This window comes from Struthio camelus, chromosome 7 (assembly GCF_040807025.1).
Source record: "Struthio camelus isolate bStrCam1 chromosome 7, bStrCam1.hap1, whole genome shotgun sequence".
Lineage (NCBI taxonomy): Eukaryota > Metazoa > Chordata > Aves > Struthioniformes > Struthionidae > Struthio > Struthio camelus.
Genome location: NC_090948.1, coordinates 9971080 through 9983687, shown reverse-complemented (window position 1 = coordinate 9983687; position 12608 = coordinate 9971080). Strand labels below are relative to the sequence as shown.

At 38.9% G+C, this 12608-nt stretch overlaps 1 protein-coding gene across 13 annotated transcripts in view; it reads right to left on the bottom strand.

Moving 5' to 3' along the window:
• ABLIM1 (actin binding LIM protein 1) overlaps positions 1–12608 on the bottom strand; it is a 234607-nt gene that overhangs the window by 129245 nt on the left and 92754 nt on the right. The window lies entirely within an intron of this gene.

Sequence of the window (12608 nt, the reverse complement as noted above, 5' to 3'; positions counted from 1 at the left end):
TGTTATGGTGGGAGACCCAGATCATCAAAATCTGAATCAGGTTACAGTCTGCTGTTCAGAAGTGCTAATTCACCTCAGTGAATACCTATGTAGAAATTGATGAAAATAATTTTATCTAGGAGGAAATTAACATTTCCTTTCCATCTACACTAGCTAGAAGCAAACCCACATGATCCGTTTTAGGATACTACGCGGTCTTCTTAGATTTCTCTGAAATATTCCCCCCTCCCCCCCCCCCAATTAAAAGAATATAAACTAACTACTTTTTGAGGCAGAGATGCCACTAGAGAGAGCAATTGCCCATATATCATAAAGTGCATACTTACTGCCCAGGTGGTGTAATATAAACACAATTGAAGTATTTACCAATTTCAGCATACGGATGTGTACTGAGACTGTCTACATACAAATTATGCCAGAGTAATTAGAGATGTGATTTTGTATCGCTTTAGTCCAACCACTATAACAAGGTACATGGATTCTTTTGTATAAGGTTAAACACAACGTATCTGTCTAGCTCACATCAGTAAGGTGCAGATACTTACTAACACAATATAACTAGTTTTAAACAAATATCATTTCCTCAAAAGCATCCAGGTCACTCCTACTGAACTGTTTTTTAAACTGGCTCTAGTCAAAGAACAAAGAAAGATGTGATAATTCCTTTGAATATTTTTCCTGTTTATTCCTCTAGCATTTTTCAATTTAACTATCAAGACTATGGTACTTACAAAAGTCGAAGTTAATACAGTCTTTACAATTTTGCAGAGACTAATTACAAGAGATCACCAATAAAGTTGCTTTATAACAGTTTTTACTTGCAATGTTGCTGGGACCTGCCCAAGGACTTTGTTGTTGTTTAAATGAAGAATAAAATCTGTAGTTGTAGATAAACACAGAAGTTTTCCAGAAAGGCAAAGTTAAAACTTTCACTCTTGCTTACAGGACCAGCTTAACTGAATAATTAACACTTCCTTCAGTTCATTTAGGTTTCCAGGAAGACAAATCAATGGCCCATTAGATATCTGATTTACCCAAAGTAGCACCGACACTCACTAGCACAACTGAGTAGTCTGGATTACATTGTTTCATTCAGAAAATCAATAGCATCCTTTTCTAAGGGGAAGATAAAGGTCCTTGTCACTGGAGTCTTGCTTTGTGCTAACTTCACTGCATGGGCATATCATCATAATTTGCATAATTCTTTACATTCCTTTGTGAATCATGCAACACTGATTTCGTTACATTTTGCTTCTCTACTAGGCTGATGTAAATTCAAAGCAACTCCAATGCCTGAGAGGACTCATTACTGCATTTTATTGAAGCATAGGGAAAGGAAGGCTTTAAAAAAAAAAAAAGACACAGAACTGAACCCCAAAGTTCATGTCCACATGATAAACCTGAAGCACTTTTTGTGCAAAACGAAAGAATTCATTTGCCATGCAAAGCTAAAATCTATAATGTCAGTACTGCATTCTGAAGATAGATCATCATACAAAGGTTTTACAGGAATTGTACGCCTTCCTGTCTTAGCCAAAGAAAGGACCTCAGCGCTCACATCAAACTTTTCTGAAATGGAAATTACACCTATTACCTGAAGAGTATCAGTTCTTGAATAAAAGAAAAAGAAAGAAATGACAGAGCATAAAAACTGCAGCCTCCTTTATTGACAATTTTCTGTCTGAACCTGGCCTGAATGCAGAGCTAGCGGGAAGCCAAAGACCCAAGCTAAGGGAAAGCTGACAACACTGCAGAGTCTCGCTGGCAAGGCTCCATGTCTCTGCTGCAAGCCACAAGATACTCTGCCTCTTTCCTGCAAGTCAGAAAGAAGCTTCTGGGAAACGCCTTGCTGCAAAGGAGAGGTCATAGCAAAATATGCACAGATGCTTCTCCCTACTGAAGAAAAAAGCAGCTTCCTCTAAATTTAAACAGGAGGAGGATATGGGCTATTGTTCTTTAAAAGGTGAATTTTGTAGTTTTCCCATTTACATGCTCAGCCTCACAAATAACACTGGAGTTACGCTCAGCTGACCCTAACCATGTTGTAGCAGGCATAATTTTTAACCTCATGCTAGGACTTAGAATTTTTATGACTTCTACCTCCACAGCTTCTGGGCTTTTTGTGCATAGAATTTCACAGATACACGTTTACATCTTAAGAGGGGTCTAATACAGGGAGCACTCCGTGAAATACTATTCTTCAAACGGCTGTGCAAAATAATCACTTTTAGCTCAAAACAGACTATTAAGAAGGAAAAATAAAGCAATGATTTAACGGTGTGCAACTGTTGTGTGGTTTTTTTTGCTACATGCTTTGAACTTCCCCACCCCCCTTCCCTTCGGCGTCTGGGAATCAAGGTAAGAGGACAGTGCCAAAGCACTAAAGGCAACTGGATCTTCCTTTAGCCAGCAGTGCTCTCTGCCTTCTCTCTCCATAACACCTGAAGTGGCTTTGTAGAACATCATTTCCTCAGATATTTTCACATGTAAGGGAAACTAACGTTCCTTTAAGGTGCATTTGACAGAATCACAACGATAACAAGGAACAAGTCTCAAAACAGAAACCTAGCTACTGTCATGCTACAACAGCCCTCAGTAATCTTAGCGTTAATAGCCGTCTCAAAGTTTAAAAAAAACAAGTCCTTCAGGAAAAGTTATTATTACTTGAGAGTAAACCATTACTGAATGCTAATGGTTTCAATTCAGTCTCTCTGAGCACAGGAGAAGGGCCTGGTCCAGGACTCACTGGACATCAGACCGTTAGGTTAGCTATTTACAAGTACCTCACAGTGAAAGGAATTGTTATGGACGTTTGGGAGCGGCACCCGGTTACTGCCTTCTGTTCAGGTTTCTTCAGGAAAACAGCAGGTGAGAAGAGGCAATAGACAATCTGCTGGTTTTAAAATTCGTTTACAGGATTTGAAGTTTTAAAGCTTTAAACATCCTTAGTGTTTCTCACAGAGGTGAGTGTCTGTCAATTCCAGTTTGTAAAGCCCGGCTGGCTATAGCCTGCAAACTCTTTGAGGAATACCTCTTTTATAAAGTATACTGGAGCCTTGAGGAGTTACTGCAACATCCATTAAAAAGAATGGGTGAAAATATAGTGTCATTCTGCCTATCCGCAGATTCCATTCTAGAATCTTAATTCTGTAAGAATCCTATAGTTAAGGTGTCTAAATAATGATTAAGACTGAAGTCAACCCCCTCACCTGTCAGGAACAGATACAGAAGTTACTGAAGTCACTAGCTGGAGGGATCGGAGAGCGTCCCTCGGGCATTCCAGGGCACCCTGGAAGGCGGCACGCCCATCAGGAGACACCGGTGAGCTCCATGCCTACATACGCATGAAAAACCTCAAGGTGAAATCCTAGACAGTGCCTTACTCATGCTATTGGCATTCAAATCCTATCTGAAGAGTCACATTTTAAGACTCTCTCTCTCTCACCGTAAATATATTTGTTATTACTTCTATAGACTGCCAGTTTGGCTTAAAACTAATTTAACAGACAGCCTACGTAAAACTAGAGTAGCTGTCTCTACAAAGGGGTGAAAAAAATCCTGAAACTTATTTCTATTTGTCATGATTTTTAAATGTATGTTGTTACTTTCTGCTATTTTCCGCAAAATGGTTGGTTGTTTCCCATTATGATTAGCATGCTGCTGGAAACAGTGGGCTGTGAGAGAAAGGACAGCAGTAGCAATTAGATGACAGTAGGACAGTATGTTTTGCTGCAGTAAAAGACAGTGTCCTAATTATGGTGATACATGGTACGTGTAACAGCATACTTTCTGGCCAATGCATTCCTAATGACAGAGCAAGGCGTCCACTTCTCTACCCCCTTGTTAATCTTCCCTCCTTTCTAGAGGTGTTCGGTAGGGTGACAGAGCTTACCAAGCAGGACAGCCCAAGAGAGAAGGCTGGATTATGCGAGTTAACTGTGTGTGTGTGTATGTGTGCACGTGTGTGTGTATGTAAATTTTTTTTTAAATAAAAAAGCCAGAATTGAAATATTTTCTTAAATATTTGTAAATGTGCATATGACGTGAATAGGGCAGGTGCAAGCAGCACAATGAAATAACAGAAAGAGAGGTGTTAGGTAATTAGCAGTTGTAACTTGAAATAATAAACTGAGAAGACTTCAATGTTATTTACAAGCAAAAATAAAAAGGTTTATTTCAAATACTTACATACAAGTAAAAAGGCTAGAGAATAACAGGCTTTAAAATATAACAGGAAAAAAACCCACATTTTGGTTGCATTCTAAATCTATGAAACAAAACATACTTATTTTCCTCTGTATTTTGCATGCTGTTTCCTATTCTCCTCCCATCCCTCTTCTGTTATTTAAAGCTTTGATACTGCAATCAATTCCACATGGATCAACCTGCAAGATTTGGGTCTTAGGCCTCAGCCCTATGAAGATTTATGCACGTGAACAGTTCAATATTAATGGCAATATTCAATAGTAGCACCTGCTTGATCCTATCCGAAACCTGATCATCTTCTACACCATATACAAAAACGCTGTGTGCTAGCTATGACTGGAATAAATGCGCTTGGTGGATCCGGTCTGCCAGGGTTTTTCAGGGTGATTATGAGAGATTAAGAAAATTTGGTTATATTTACTTAAGAGTTGCAACCTCATCTGGACTCGCTAACAATTACACCACAGATTCTAATCTTACATAGCTTAAGTGTGCAATTTTCAACAGTTTCTCAGTGACAAAGCACAACTCTTACTGGTCTTCAATAAGCATTTATGCCTGACTACTTAGGCCTTTTAAAAAATTCTGCTCTTGCTCCTGAACTGACAGGAGTCGGCACACTTCTCAGTCTGTGAAGCGTAAAGACATGCTTTCGCTAACTCAGCCCTACAGTACGTTTAAACTGTAAAAGTATTATCAAGCCTATGGGCCAAATCCTCAGCTGTTCTGCACACAAGTAGAACAGCTATGCTACGCTGTTCTCAATGCAAAAGCATAGAGGCAATATTAAAGGAATTTGACATTCTCTAAAATTGCGGTGGTACTGCCCTTCATTTTCTGGGCCACAACAAATGTCACCGCCCCCCTCTACACAGTGCAGCCCACAAGACAGGGGTCTTACGTGTTTGCCTTTGGCCACTTGCTACGAGTTCACAGCCAGTGAACAAAGAGTACGTTCCATAGCACGTGACCTACACTGCAGAAACACAAAGCCTTGACAAAATTATTCTGATTATTTCTATTTGTTACATGATATATCCTCTATGACAATCAATGTTTAAGAAAAATTATAATCCTTTCAAAGGAGAGTTAATGAACAACTTGTTAGTTAACTAAGTATGATTAAGTGTTGTTTGAAGCTGAAGCAGGAAAAGCGATAGGCTGTTTTTAAACCATTTTCAGTAATGAAAAGGCACTAATCTTGCAATGAAGCATGCAGCAAGCTAAGATTTGCTGTGAAACAGGTGATGTTGAAACAAATGTTGACTAAGCTAAGCCAGTCTTTGAATTAAAAACTATATTACTCAACGTGACTGTTAACTGAGGGGTTACTTGATAAGTACGTAGCAAACCAAAGGGCAGACGCACAAAGTGAATTTAGTCTGCCGCATTCCTACATTAGTAGGGAGTAATTTTTCACGTAACAGATCATGATACAAATTGAGTGATAAAAAGGTAACGAACCCAGACCGTCTAATACAACACAGTGAGAGCACCCTTATTTATCTTTACCACATCCGCAAGAAGTTGTCTGCATTTAGTTATACAACGGACTTACTAAAAAGACAGTATTTCAAGATAATCCACCCTTCAAAACTCCTGACTGGAGGTTTGGAGGATAATAGCAAATATGCATTTCTCACACCTAAAATCTGCATATCTGCACACACCAAACAAGTGGTAAAATAATTTTGTTTTTACCCCGTCAACACATCATGCACAAAAAGATCCAGTCATTATCCCAAAACAATCCTTTTTACCTAACACAGGACAAGGGTAATTAGAAATTCAAGACCTCCTACTAGCATTCTGAGCAACCATCTCATACACATCACTCATTGTTTTGAGGAAGATTCAGGTATGGACATAGAATAAAACAAGTGTCAAATTATTCACTGCAGATTCTCAAGGTGGCCGCACAAAAGCAAGTTGCTGAAGCTAGCAGAAAAGGCAATTGCTTTTTACATAGAGAAAGCAAATTCTGTTTTAGTGATGAGTGGTGTTTACCCATGAGAGGACTCAAACGTTATACAGGTCTTTTAGCTACCTTAACAGCAATTTTATCCATCTACGGATTTTAGTCCTCAGCAGCAACAAACTTACACTTGGATTCCTCTATGCTTCCTTTTTTAGATTGCCAAAGGTATTTCACAGGGTGAAAGGAATTATACTGACCTACCTCAGAATGCAATTTCAGTATGTTAACTTTAAAAAATGGTTATCATGAAACGACCATCTGAGGTGAGCCACTGACTTCCTTTAATACACTGGTCTCCCAGATAACTTCTGGTATCTTTGTAGTGACATACTATTGCCGCAGTTTGATGTGCGCATCAAGAACAGGGGAAAGCCTGCACAGAAGTATGAATGACATAAAGAAAGTCTACTGAAACAGAATCTGTAGTCCAATCTTCCTCAGTTACATCCAGCAACCCCACCAATGGTCTTGCAGCCATAGCTTTTGCCATGGAAGTCCTGTTCATTACACTTAGAACCTCTCCTTCAATTAAGGATATTATATATGTCCATCATTCACTACCTCCCCTACCTCATGCATTGCTAAGGATTTAACTCTGCAGAGTCAAACTAAAACTAAAGAGAACCACACCCTGAGCAATGCAACTCTCCAAGGGGTTCCTGACTCCCAGGATGGTTTTCTATGCACACAGCCGATAAACCAGACATTTCACAGGTCCTGCCTTGTGATTAACTGCCCTTCTTGGCACCAAGATCTTACGAATACTTGCAGTACAAAAATCAGTTCCTTAAGATATCTTATTTCCACAGTGAATAATAGTGAACTCTGAAAGCCTATCAACTTTTAATACTATATTGTAAATAGACTATCAGAGAGAAAATACTGATGACTAACACAGTAGTCCTGAATATAGTCTCTTCCCCTGGTCAGTGCTTCAAGTAGCGGATAGCAAGCAGACTGTCTTAAATACATCCATGCCACTTTGAGGTGTCCTTGGAGAAAGAAAAAATACAAATGCAACTGCCTCTTTGAATAAACAAGCCATTTATCGGTTCTTGTTCAACACTACAGTAAACAAACATGTCCTCACCGTTCTGCAAAGATTTATTTATATTTGGATCACTTCTTTAATGTGGAATCATTTTACAATGCTGCTTCTGTATGAGACCCTAGGCCAATACATAAATCCACAGTACTGCCCTGTGGATTACGCTAACATCCTTGATACTGAACTGGTGCTAACAGCACGAGGAGTAATACTGTAGGGAGCTAGCCTGTTGACACCTTTCACAGAATGTCAACTAGGTTCTTATAAATGCACCAAAATTTCACTTTTAAACAGTTAGCATTACTTAACTGGATCCTTATTCTAGCACTTACTCCTCGTTTTGCAGCTTTGAGGAGATTCTTCAGATTTCCTATTTTTGCTTCCCTGTCTATAAATAATGGAATATAATGACAAATAGCATACACCATTGAGATATACAAGGAATCTATCATTTCTGGGTTTATAGCATTTTATAACAAACCCATTCAAAAGTCAGTATTATTTCTCTCATTGTTGACTCTTCTACAACAGTGCAGCTAACATACAACACAAAATGACGGACATTAACACTACACGACTTTGCTAAAAAACATCATACAGTCTCCAAAACTAGAGTCTGACTTTGAGACAAAACTGAAGCACTTACTTGAATTTAAATCCCAGTGATTCAATTGGACTTAATGACATACTCTGCTGAACAAAATAGGCTTAAGACAATGCTTAAGTGTTCTCCTCAGGCCAGGTTCCTAGTGAGACTGAAAGCTATCCAGGCTCACCCAAGGCAAGGATTAATCATTCTTCAGGGGACACTGACTGTTCTCTAGGTGGAGAACCAACTTGATTTTAAGTAATCCTTTTTGAATTAGCTATGGACATAACTAGGGACCCTGGACATAAACAAATCCTGTTCTACAGGTTCTCCTGCCCAAAAGACACAACACATATGGCTTAATGGAACTCAGTCTTTTCCCCACCTGTGCATTAATTATCCACAAAAAGGACCCTTGCTCTCCTAAAGTGGCAGGCCAAAATATTACCCGAAACAGTAAGTATTTTTCTACCGCACTTCCTAGCGCCCCTCAGAAGAATATTTCTTTGCCAGCTTAACATATTTTAAACATGCACAGTTTCACTCTATTGCACTTGCTCTATTACAGCAAGTGCCAGTACCTTTAAAACCCTTGTCTTCTCAATTCTCACACAAGAAATTCAACAATGCAATTTGCACTATTTTCACTTTATCTGTTTTGGAAGGAGGGTCTACTTAAAGGCTCCTACCACAGTCTGAACCCATGAATTCTGCGGGTCCCAAATTTAATGACTAAAACCATTAAGCCCTCCCATCCAATGAGATAAATGGCAAAAGTTCTCCATGTTTCTCAATATAAAATAATTGCCATCATCTCTCAAGAGTACTGCCTTTTACCTACAGCTGGGATTCAAGGAACATATGGGACTTCACTACCAGGAAACATGGGAAGCCATGAGGCACGGTGGGACTGCACAGTGTGCTTGCCCAGCTCCTGGGACTGGAATATTCAAATCCCTATGGGAATTAAGTGCTATTTAGAAAAAACACAATCTTCAGCAAACATGCAGTGCCTGAGCTGGCTTCTTCTTGGTTATTTTGGTTTCTCTCAGTGTCAGTGCTGCACATCAGAGCTGCAATTTGAAACACAACACCAAAAATAAATTTATAAAGAGCAAGTAGAGAACAAGTAACACCACATATTTGCCAACACAAATTAATTCTTTTACAGGTGTTTTGTCTTAGTAAAGTAATAAGATGTTTACAAGATATCTCACATACTCTAGGATTTTTTTTTGGTCAAGTGGTAGTAGTCAAAAGCCAAGACTAAGATTTCTTTGTGGTAGCTGTGACACAAAGTAAAAGAAACTCTCTGCTTCAAAGACTGCTAATTCAAATAATCAAGGCAGACAAGAGGAATGTTCTTATCCTCATTTTACATACTAACTAATACAAGGAGAGATCAGATTACTTTCCCAAGGTCACTTTAACAGTCTAACACAGCTATAACTGCTCTCTAGTTTAGTGCTCAACTACCAGAGTATCTTTTAACATCTACCAGTATTTAGAAAATGCCTTTTTCACGGCTTCTACAAGGCAGCACATTTGACTTAACCAAAACAATATCCAAAATGCTCAGCCCCAAAAATCAAACTGTCATGCAGAAATAAATTTAAATCAAAATAAACCAAAGCAAAAAAAAGAAAACTCCCTAATCCTCTCCCTGACAAAGTGGGATTGCGCAATCTCACCACGTGCTCCAAAAGCAACAAGCTTGGAGACCTTCCCAGGTCACCCGGGCATAAAAGTTCTGAAGTCCCGAGTTTAGATTATATTTCATCAACATCCATGACATCCAGACAGTGTCAGAACCCACATCCCATTGTTCAAAATTTTCTTGATTCACACTGGAAATAAACCTTAGGACTGGAAGTACACAAAGCACTAGGGATATGGTGTTCCAGATACATAACACCTTTAAATTTACAGTCAGCTAACACCTTGTATGGTCTTCAAGGCTAATCCCATCTAAAGCAATCCAACTTATTTCAAGAGGAAAAAGGTCTGAAGCCTACTGATTCTTGGGATATGTGAATGGAAGAGAAGACAAGACTGGAGCTACTGCAAGCATAAAGTTTTCTTGGTCTTAAGTTTAAGGGATATTGGTATCTTGTTAATAGGCATGAAAGAAGCAACAGAGGACTAAATCTCTCTCTGCAAGACTTAACGAGACCAGAAGCCAAATTATACAGGAAATGTTGTCAACATTTGAGTGAAATAAATGTAACGTTTTCTGTGTTGCCTACTGGGCAAGTCACCACCAACTGAGTACCCTTACTGCCATTTGTGAGAACGCACAAATACAACCTAGCTTACTGCAACTTGGTACCCAGTAGGTGCAGGCATCTACCGATGAAGAGAAGCAGTAACTGAAGAACAGAAGAGAAATCATAAAGCCTCTGCGCCCACTTCCTTAACCCAAAAAGTCCTTCTGAAACCTTCCTTTTTCCGCCTCTTATCCTTCCAAGCACAGAGGAGTCTGGCAAGAATTGGTATCAGTCCACTTCTGTAAGTTTACCCATATATGATCCAACCCAAGATTTATCACATATAGGGCTGATTTCGAATATGCTTTGATAGACTAGCAGGCTCTTCGAATCAATTGGCCAAGAAATCAAGAATCAGGACTAAATCTTCAGCTGCTATAAACTAATGGAGGTCAAAACGAAGCTAATAACAATCTGTGTCGTCAGACAATGTTTATTTTTAACACAGATACACTAAGAACGCAGATGCTACAATATGAGTTTTAAATTGCAGAAAACAGATAATGCATATGCAAACTTTTTTTTTGTTACGGGATATAGAGGGCACGCTGTTCTTGAATGCAACACAGTGACAATAATTTAGCTGAGTAACTAGATAATAAGGGCTCATAACTGGAATTAGATATGCACACAATTAGAGAGATGAAAATGTGGCATCAGTCAAACAATTTAGGAAGCACTATTTGGTGTCAGCAGAAAACACCCTAGCCTCAGGATTTTTTTTGTTTGTATGTGAACTCACCAGGCAGACACTGCAATCGTTCTACAGTATGAGTATAATGAAGCGTGCTAATTTGCTAAAAACTGTTACTAACCATTTTGCACTTCAGTGAATTGGGATTGCCTTTTTCTAGTTGCAACCAGCCTCTCCAGTGCCTAGTTAACATACTTATGAACTGATATTGGACTGGAAGTACCTTCAGCATGTTAAAAAGGGGCAATCCAGGCAGTGCTTGGAAGGGAAGTTACCCGCTGTAGTACACTGGCTTGGCATTTTGCAACTGTGTCACTTCAGAGAATGGCATTTATAACAGCTCCAAATCAGCAGCAACTCCTGGCCTTCTGGCTAAAGCAAAAAACAACAACAACAACAACAACACCACCACAAGCTAAAAAAAAACCCAAAACACAAAAAAACTTTGTTCGAGAAATTATTTCAAAAGAGTAAGGCAAGATACTAAACAAGTATTAACACAAGGTACTAATAAAGCATTATCCTTTCTCACTTTGCCTGAGATATAAAAAAAATCAGTAACTGAATCACAAAACTATAGACAGCATTTAGCTCTTTAAGTCTACAGTCTCTGAACTGAAGGTAAATTGTGTGCCTAACATCAGTTTTAATAGCTATTGTAAATAATGCATTAAATTCGGCAGGGAGAAGGAAAGGAAGTGATTTGAACTCCAGTCTTCTGCATATTTTCAACCATTCATTTATTGTCAACTTTTCCCACTATTCTAGCATGCTTCCTCCCTCCCATTTTCTATAAAAATGAAGGCTTACTTAAAATTGTTTAAAGATATATGGCACCTTTCAGGCTGCAAGATGCCAAAACTGTAGTTACAGAGTACTCCTACGTGCACCCTGTGTAACACATGAGGAGACAGCCAACTGAACATCAGCTGCATGGGGAGAGGAAATATATCTGACGTACGCAAAACTGAATGCGCTGTTAAATGCTGCATAAATTTAATGTACGTTTCCAGAAAATGAGCAGTCTAATGTTAAGATTTAACTTAAAAATCAAGCAAACAATTATGACAAGCTGAAACGATAATACACTTCTTCGGGCAAGATGAGGGACAGAGCTGATACAAATGATTTTGAGATGTACACTTTCAAGGAACAGGGGTGAAACTGCTTCTTCAGCCATCGCTGGTATGGTTACGAGCAACTGATAGCAGGCCAACAGCTCTCATCTATAAAATCTACATCTATCACATCTATAAAAAAGATCCTGCAAATCTGAAGTAATGGACCTCAATCCTGGTAAGCAGCTAGCAGAACCTAGGCTGGACAAGTGGTTTTCATCAACAAAAGTTATCAGTAGACTGTATGATGGTTATGACTAAGACTCTCTCTGCATGTCTGAGAGACTACGGCAGACTAGTAAGGCTTCTGCCATGCTCACTGCAATCTGAACCCAATGAGGTTAAATTCACTCAATTTATTTCTTCTATAGTACGAACCAAATCTTAATGTGGGTGTTCAGAGGTGAAAAAAGCTACCTACTCTATCTCAATACGACCACTTTCTGTTTCTATTTCTTCCTTAGTTTTAATTTACTCCACGTTAACTTTTACAGAGCCTGCAGAAAAGTAAAGAACACAGATTCTCCCCTTCAGAAAGCCGAGACTAACTCTGAATGCATCTATGATGATGTAATGCTCCAAAACTAAATCCAAACCACTACTCAATAGAATTAAGAATTATTTCACATCTTCATAATGCAATAAAAGATACAGACCAGAACTAGTTGTGGCGTCTTTCCTTGCAGTAGTGAATTCTTGCACCAGATA